The 9648-nt window shown below is 42.3% G+C and overlaps 1 protein-coding gene across 11 annotated transcripts in view; it reads right to left on the bottom strand.

Annotated features, from left to right (window-relative positions):
• LOC110534011 (signal-induced proliferation-associated protein 1) overlaps positions 1-8031 on the bottom strand; it is a 46439-nt gene extending 38408 nt beyond the window's left edge. For 3 of the 11 annotated variants that reach the window (XM_036990406.2, XM_036990404.2, XM_036990399.2), the window contains exon 1: positions 7547-8031. The gene's annotated coding sequence lies outside the window, so the exon portion shown is untranslated. Of the gene's footprint in view, positions 1-7034; positions 7229-7546 lie in introns of those variants that run through there. The other 8 variants (XM_090186783.1, XM_090186779.1, XM_036990400.2 and 5 more) reach the window with 4 other exon arrangements.
• Between the last annotated feature and the right edge of the window lie 1617 nt (positions 8032-9648).

Genomic DNA, 9648 nt, shown 5'->3' with positions numbered 1-9648 from the left:
CATCTGCATACATAGACACACTGGCCTTACTCAAAGCCAGTGGCATGTCGTTAGTAAAGTTTGAGAAAAGCAAGAGGCCTAAACAGCTACCCTGGTGACTGACTGAGAGGACAGTGGTCACGGTTGCCTGTCTTCCACCTCATAGGTAGATAGATACCTGGCATCAGACAAGCCATCCTGCTGCTCTCTCTAGCCTCAACATCAAGTTATGGCTCCGTCTCCCCTATGTACTCTGTACATTGCCCTGGAACTACATGCCAATATGCAAACTGTGCTTGATGACACAAGCTAATTTTGCTCCTTTCCGTGTGCAGGCTACATCTGCTTGTGTGTGTCATGCTTCATAGTTCAACCATCAGAGTGTAACCAAGCCATTAATGCCTCTTTAAGGAAGTGGAGGGCGAGAAAGAGACTGTAACCCAAGCACATTGATTTAGTTGAAATCAATGGCATGAGCTTTTGTAAGGTATGATAGTAAAGTAAACAGACACAAAAGCTACTGTCTGGTTGGATTTGGAATCATATTGGGGGTGGAACTGGAGCTGAGTATCAGTGTAGTAACTAAGGGATGATAAGTCATGATAATGACTACCTAAAGGAAAGGATCAGTGTAGTAACTAAGTGATAATAAGTCATGATAATGACTACCTAAAGGAGAGGATCAATGTAGTAACTAAGTGATGATAAGTCATGATAATGACTAAATGAGAGGATCAGTGTAGTAACTAAGTCATGATAAGTCATGATAATGACTAAATATGAGTATCAGTGTAGTAACTAAGTGATGATAAGTAATGATAATGACTAAATGAGAGGATCAGTGTAATAACAAAAGGATGATAAGTAATGATAATGACTAAAGGAGAGGATCAGTGTAGTAACTAAGTGATGATAAGTAGTGATAATGACTAAAGGAGAGGATCAGTGTAGTAACTAAAGGATGATAAGTCATGATAATGACTAAAGATGAGTATCAGTGTAGTAACTAAGTGATGATAAGTAATGTTAATGACTAACTAAAGATGAGTATCAGTGTAGTAACTAAGTGATGATAAGTCATGATAATGACTAAAGGAGAGGATCAGTGTAGTAACTAAGTGATGATAAGTCATGATAATGACTAACTAAAGGAGAGGATCAGTGTAGTAACTAAGTGATGACAAGTCATAATAATGACTAAAGGATAGGATCAGTGTAGTAACTAAGTGATGACAAGTCATGATAATGACGAACTAAAGGAGAGGATCAGTGTAGTAACTAAGTGATGATAAGTCATGATAATGACTAAAGGAGAGTATCGGAGCTTGCTAGTACACTATGCTCAGTGTTTCTGACCTAGCTATGAGGCCCCCCACCTCAGTCTGTGAGGTCACATCCCGTCTGTGTGTTTCCTGTGTGGTGGCTGTCTGAGCCGAGGATCAGTGTAGTAACTAGGTGATGACAAGTCATAATAATGACTAAAGATGAGTGTCAGTGTAGTAACTAAGTGATTAGAAGTAACGTTAATGACTAACTAAAGATGAGTATCAGTGTAGTAACTAAGTGATGATAAGTAATGATAATGACTAAAGGAGAGGATCAGTGTAGTAACTAAGTGATGATAAGTCATGATAATGACTAACTAAAGGAGAGGATCAGTGTTGTAACTAAGTGATGATAAGTCATGATAATGACTAAAGGAGAGGATCAGTGTAGTAACTAAGTGATGATAAGTCATGATAATGACTAACTAAAGGAGAGGATTAGTGTAGTAACTAAGTGATGATAAGTCACTATAATGACTAAAGGAGAGGATCAGTGTAGTAACTAAGTGATGATAAGTCATAATAATGACTAAAGGAGAGGATCAGTGTAGTAACTAAGTGATGATAAGTCATGATAAAGACTAAAGGAGGGGATCAGTGTAGTAACTAAGTGATGATAGGTCATGATAATGACTACCCAAAGGAGAGAATCAGTGTAGTAACTAAGTGATGATAAGTCATGATAATGACTAAAGGAGAGGATCAGTGTAGTAACTAGGTGATGATAAGTCATTATCATGACTAAAGGAGAGGATCAGTGTAGTAACTAAGTGATGATAAGTCATGATAATGACTAAAGGATAGTATTCATTCAGTGTAGTAACTAAGTGTTGCTAAGTAATGATAATGTCTAAAGAGAGGATCGATGTAGTAACTAAGTGATGATAAGTAATGATAATGACTAACTAAAGGAGAGGATCAGTGTAGTAACTAAGTGATGATAAGTCATAATAATTACTAAAGGAGAGGATCAGTGTAGTAACTAGGTGATGATAAGTCATTATCATGACTAAAGGAGAGGATCAGTGTAGTAACTAAGTGATGATAATTCATGATAATGACAAAAGGAGAGGATTAGTGCAGTAACTAAGTTATGATAAGTCATGATAATGACGAAAGGAGAGGATCAGTGTAGTAACTAAGTGATGATAAGTCATAATAATGACGAAAGGAGAGGATCAGTGTAGTAACTAAGTGATGATAAGTCACTATAATGACTAAAGGAGAGGATCGGTGTAGTAACTAAGTGATGATAAGTCATGATAATGACTAAAGGAGGGGATCAGTGTAGTAAATAAGTGTTGATAAGTAATGATAATGTCTAAAGGAGAGGATCAGTATAGTAACTAAGTGATGATAAGTCATAATAATGACTAAAGGAGAGGATCAGTGTAGTAACTAAGTGATGATAAGTCACTATAATGACTAAAGGAGAGGATCGGTGTAGTAACTAAGTGATGATAAGTCATGATAATGACTAAAGGAGGGGATCAGTGTAGTAACTAAGTGTTGATAAGTAATGATAATGTCTAAAGGAGAGGATCAGTGTAGTAACTAAGTGATGATAAGTCATAATAATAACTAAAGGAGAGGATCAGTGTAGTAACTAAGTGATGATAAGTCATAATAATGACTAAAGGAGAGGATCAGTGTAGTAACTAAGTGATGATAAGTCATGATAATGACTAAAGGATAGTATCGGAGCTTGCTAGTGCACTATGCTCAGTGTTTCTGACCTAGCTATGAGGCCCCCCACCTCAGTCTGTGAGGTCACATCCCGTCGTGTGTTTCCTGTGCGGTGGCTGTCTGAGCCGAGCCTCAGGGGCACACACAAGGGCAGGACAGACAGGCGTGAAGCAGATCTGCCAGTGCCACAGCTAACCGCTTCTCATTGGTAACCCTGTTTCTTTCTTTCTCTCTTTACTGCCAATGCCATTAACATGCAAACACAGCCAGTTTCACAATGACTCTTCCCCTCTTCTTGAGAGTAGCATGACATTCTATGAAGTGCTTTTTCCACATGGCTAGAGCAGTAATGATTTTCACTATATTGTATGTATCTACCCATTGATGTGATATTGTGGTAATGTTCCTGAGGTGTTTTCCCCTGACAGATTCTCCGTGCAGGGTTGTTTTCTACCTTTTTGATCTATCTTTGCTCAGGATGGGGAAGTAGTGATGTCGTGGGAGTGTATTGAGTTAGATCTCTTTTCAGCACCACTGAATGTCACTGAGTGCACTTCTCCTATAATGGGAATTGGAACAACGAAGACAGTAGGTGTTTGTGTGTGTTTTTTAGTGTATGTATGATACAACTGGTTGATTAATAATACTGACGACAGCAAACTCCACACACACACTGCCTACAGTATTTCTGACTAGTGGGTTATTTACAGTATGCAAATCTGTATCAAGGGATCAACATGTGACATGACCAACCACCACTAGAGTGAATTTATTCAAATTTACAGAAGTCATGCTTTCATTCAACTTATGCCATCTCAAAATAATCTTTATCATAATCCTAATTATAAATAAAAATGCAAACATTTGTGGGACTGGAAAGAACACGTTTCGACCTGCATTAAGACCTAATATAGAGAAGTTAAACAACAAGCCAATATGAGTTGAAACATGTTAATTTAGAGAAGTAAAACAACAAGCCAATACAGGTTGAAACATGTTCCTTCCAGTTGCACAAACACAGTACTTGATTTACTTCTCACCATCTCTCTTTCTAATCCTCCTCTCTGCCTCTCTCTCCTTTCCTTCATTCCCTCCCTCCCATCACTTTCTCTTTCTCCTTTTTCTCTCCTCTCCTGTCCTGCTCATTGTGCAGTCAGGTCCTGTGCAGCAGAGCAGAGCTATAGGCCGGCCAGAGCCCAGGGACAGAAATCTGAGGGTGACTCCACTCCAGAGAGGGCTGAGCTCCAATTAAGAGCATGGCCACAGAGGACAGGTGACAAAAGAGAGCGCAAGCCGATTAGAGGATCCACCCAGTGGCTTACACTGCCATCCACCATTCTACCATCCTATGCTCTGCTCAGAGGGGGTGGCACTGCTGGGCCACCAGCCTACCTCGGTCACACAGACATACTGCTCACTAGGAGGGATAGAGAGACGGGGCCTAGTCACCCAAAATGGCTCCAAATGAGGGAGATGGTGTGGTGCTGACTCATGTTTTAGAGGAGAGAATAATCTGCCCGGTAACATTGATCCATGTTGATTGGACATATTGATTATTTCTCCTAAGACACCAGGGAAATCTATTTAACTATAGTCTTAGTCATTTTCGCTCATATTTGTAATTTGTCCTTGCATAAAAGATGAGAGTAGAAATAGGTCAGTTTGTCACGGCACGGTGGGAGCACCATGGTGACTTTCCTCTCTCGTGGAGCACAGTAGGCCTCAACGTAGATTGAATAGCATTTTTACAAGCCTCAGGTTGTTGTCGGACAGGCGCCTGTCTATGTCGTGCTATGTGAAGACGTTTGGTTGACTGTTGAGAGGCTATACGCTGCAGCGGTCCAACGGAGAGGAGTTGCTTTTGGCATTGAAATACAATTTGGTATGCAAAGAGTGCAGTGGTGTGATCTGGAGTTGAAATCCTGGGTGACACACAGCTTTAGTACCTCTGAGACAAGCAGGGTCTGTTAGCTCCGGGGCTCTGCTAGCATCCTGCGGCACAAACGTGTACTACCGCTGCTCTCACTATTATTTCCATCAACATCATACAAGTCATTTTGGCCTTCTAATGTTTTAAGGATCTCCACTTATTAAACTGGCAAAGGACAAACATGCAACAGTTCCTTTACATTTCATCTATACATTTAAGACATCAAGTGGTCCTGTACGTACACCCTTGATTCATCAGATGCCTCTTACTATGGAACACAATGTTGTTTAATATATCTGTCCTCTGTGGTCAGTGGCTGGTGTAGGAATGGACAGTGATGTAGCAATTTGATTGTGCAGGAAATACAAGCGGGCCTGATCGATCACAGAGACGAGCTGTTCAGCCTCTCCTTTCCTCCCACTCAGCTGAAGAATTTGTGCCACAGGTCCCTGCTGACTGACAGAGAGCCTCTAATATTTAAAAAGAGTCCCAGACACCCACAGGTTTTTGTAGCCCCCTACTGTGACAATACTAGTCCTAGCTAGATGAACAAATATAGACACGTAGATGCTCTGACGCCAACGGCTAGTTCCCATCATTTGGGTCAAAACAGCATATTTAAAGCGCCACATTTTTAACATGTTCGAAGAAAAAGTGTTCTTTTTGAGAGCGCCCGAGTGCTTCACTACTTTAACTAGAACAGGCATATTTCTGTCACAGACACACACAAACACACATCTGGTTGTTCTATACCTACAATAATATGACGATCTCCCTACTGTCCACAAACTATAAAAGTCTGAGGGGCAAAGTTTTTTCCTGTTATGTTGTCAAATAATAGAGAATATACCTTTTTTTTCTCGTAGTTTGAGTACATGGGAGTTGATTTAACCCTAAAATACTGGCGGGTATATCCATGAACCTACATTTGACTGACAAGTAAATAACTGTCGGGTTGAGATTGCTGCATTAAATAGTTGAATGTCTGTTAAGAGTGGACATTTTATCTGGCCTAACCTTCTCAAAGAACACTCAAAATAACAATACATTTGATCCCAAGTTGAATGCCCTTTTGCGATCCTATTTTGTAATTACTTTGTTATTATTGTGATATTATTACATTATCAATTCTTTTGAATATTTTAGAAGCATTTCATGAAAATTGAAGCACTGTGGTAGGGTCCGTTTCCCTCGATAAAACCGGCATCTGTCCCCATCATTGGCAGTGTGACCTCAAAGCGTCACCAGACTCTTGTACCCATGTGCTATGTGTGCAATGATAGTGGTTGTGTGTCATGGTGGCACCAACAAATCTGATGTTATCATCCGTCTTCAGTTACCTGCGATCACATATACAGTATATTCATTCTCAGAGCTGGATTTCAGAAGATTGACTTTCATACATAGACACACACACACACACACACACACACACACACACACACACACACACACACATATCCATGAGCACATCTGGCCAACCATCTAGGTTAACAGTCTAGGACCGATAACGTCACACCCTCTGCCAATCTGGCCAGGAACGCACAAAGACCATGACCAAGTCCCTGTCATCAAATTTAGACAAGCACACGGCCTACCACACTCCTCGGGAAAGAGTGCAAGGACTTCACCATGCCAAGTCCCGATGCATTCATCATCATAAGGAATACCATTGTCCATTAATGACAACCACAGTGAACACCACATAGGAGGATTCATCTGGCGCAAAATAAATTCAATGGCCAGTCCTTATAGTGCACTAGCTTATGTAAGCTGTCCCTCATCCCTCTCCTCTTCATCTCCCTCCTTGTACCCCCTTTCTCTTCTACACCAGCCCTCTCAATCCCTTGCATCCCCAACCCCCAAAAAGCACAACCCCCCTCACTGCCAAAATGTGAAAAAAAATGATATCCCGCATCCCTCCTTTTCTTTGCCACCTTGAAAACAACACCCTGATCCCAGCTCTGGTTCTCCATTCCATCATTGTCTGTGCACATTACATGCAGTACCCTCTCAGTCCTCTTTATCATCCCCCACACAAAAACAGGCAGGGGCTGCAGACCTTAGTCTGTAAATAAAAATGTACATTTATATGTATATCCTATTTCTCTTACCTTTTTGTTTCTGTGTCACTATAGTTCCTGTCTATTCACCTCTTTCATTCTCCCTGTCTTTGGCGTGCTCTCTGTCTCTTCATCCCTCCCTCCATTCCTCCACCTGGCCCACATCTCTGGGTCCTGCAGCCCCGAGCGCCCTACAGCAAGGTCTGCAGTGACTTCATGTCAATGTCATTACACCGTTTTTAAACGAGCCCAGAACACCAGAGCGGTGGGGGGTTGGGGGGGGGGGGGGGGAGCGTGAAGATAGCAGAATGCCGCTCAGACATAATTTTCTACCCCTGACAAAGCGTCCGTTCATTGTGTTGACACATCCTTTGCTCTCTCACTTCTGTACGGTAGAATGATCTGAATCTCTGGTGAAATCGACAGGAAATAAGAGCATATGCATGCTCACATGGGGGGTGTCCTGAACAAATCAATCACATTCATTATCACCAGACATAGGATATAGGGAATTAGGAATGTGTGCATTCTGAAGGCTTTGAGTAAAGAAAGACAGTGCTTACCTCCACATCTCAGCTCCGCTCCACCCTGCCTGGTATCATCCTGTTCCTTTCTGTAGCCTCCCTCCCCCCTCTCCCCATGACAGCATTTTCCTGCTATCTATCCCCACGCTGAGGCTTTTTCTCCTCCTCGTCCCTCTTCGATTTCCCTTGTCTGCTCCCTTCTTCCCCTCTCCAAAAATAAAACTCCTCTCTGGTCAGTGTGCCTAGGAGCTCAGCTCTTCCATTCCGTTGTTCAGTCAAAAGAGGCAGGTTGATTTGTTCTGTCTCCCTCCCTCACGCTGATTCTATTTCATTCACATCACACTGAAGCCAAACCCCTCCTTCTCCTCCCCTCACACACGGCACATCCCCAATCTCTCTCCTCCCCCTCCTCTCTCTCTCTCTCTCTCTCTCTCTCTCTCTCTTTCTCTCTCTGTCAAAGAGAGGCTGAGGCAGCAATAGACAGCAAACTAGGCAGGATGTGCTCTCTTTCTCTCCCTCTCTCTAATCCGTATTCAAGACTAATGGTTGGATGATTAGGGTGACTAGATTAAGCAACCAATGAGTGCATCTAGCCTGTCAGCCACAATGTGCCATTCTACGTGTTTGGTTGGAGGAAAGGTTGGGGGGAAAAGAGCATGTGTAGTGTTCTCCCCAAACATGGACCAATGGGTGGGGGCCACACTAAACAATTAAATGGTTCCCCAACAAGGAGGGTACATTGTTTACTAGACTCTAAACATTCAGAGGGCTCCCGAGTGGCGCAGCGGTCTAAGGCACTGCATCTCAGTGCAAGAGGTGTCACTACGGTCCCTGGTTTGAATCCAGGCTGTATCAAATCCGGCCGTGATTGGGAGTCCCGTAGAGAGGCGCACAATTGGCCCAGCATTGTCCGGGTTTGGCCAGGATTGGCCGGCATTGTAAATAAGAATTTGTTTTTAACTGACTTGCCTAGTTAAATAAAGGTTACATTTTTTTTAAAGAGGGCCATCATCACTGTTCCCTAGGCAGGATGTGCCCCCTCTCATCCCATTCCCTCCCTGCCCAGTAGGTTCTCTGCCACCTGACCTTCCAAAATGGTTTCCATGTGTTTGATGCCATTCCATTTGCGCCGTTCCAGGCATTATTATGAGCCATTCTGGATTTCCATAGACATTACCTTGGCTCCCTAAGTCCAGCCATGGCGTGGTGTGATTATGACACCCTACAAAAGCACAGGTGTCAGTCACAAACTGAACACCGGAGATGTTTATGAGAAAGAGGGGAATTATGCTGCTCTTTGTGAGCCTTTTACTGTGGCAAATTAAAGCATTATCATTAAGGATTATGGTCCTTTCGATTTGTCTTTGTTGTGCCAGCACAGTAATATTTATCTATTTTTTCAGATGGTTTTCAGATGGATTTTCTCACTAGGGGTTACAGAGAGTCACAAACAACAGTATTTTGGACCTCAATCTAGAACAAGACTGGGCACCTAATCCCAGGTTCTCCACCTCTCATCACGCTCAAATGCATCCTTATGTTGAAAGCACAGTACAACACCGTGGAAGTGTATGCTGCATGATTCATAACATTATAGGCATATCCCATGTGTGTGTAATAGCACAATAAATAGTTGTATATTGTAGACATTGGTACATGGTTTCTATACTCAGTTATGTGCTGAGACTGCCTGTTTTGCTTGAGACTGTCTGTTTTGACTACTAGCCTTACCAGTTCCGCTTTAAACAACCCTTTAGCTAATGTGGCACTGGAGCTGGGGCCCGACTCCATCCACTAATTACTGTATGAAGTCACCCCCCGCCTGACCATATGGCCCTGATAGGTCACCAGCTCTGGTCAAGCCCACAACAGAGCTGGGTGTGGGGGTGGGGGCTAGGAGGACGGGTTGGGGGTAGTGAGTCTAAAACCAATTAAAACAAGGAAACAATGATAATAGTTTTGGATGCACAAGACAATAGATTTATGTGATAGCAGTTTAGGTCATGGGGTATAGTCTAAGATTAGAATGACATTGCTGATACATCAAATGACCCCTGATGTTAATTATTTTCATCATTCATTATTATTTTGCATTTGAGATATGTTCAAACTACTATTTTGGCAATGCAAACTCTTTCCTC

This window comes from Oncorhynchus mykiss, chromosome 10 (assembly GCF_057628025.1).
Source record: "Oncorhynchus mykiss isolate SJ-2025 chromosome 10, ASM5762802v1, whole genome shotgun sequence".
In the NCBI taxonomy this organism is placed as follows: Eukaryota; Metazoa; Chordata; class Actinopteri; order Salmoniformes; family Salmonidae; genus Oncorhynchus; species Oncorhynchus mykiss.
The sequence above is the reverse complement of the archived record's forward strand: the minus strand, read 5'-3'. Positions and strand labels throughout refer to the sequence as shown.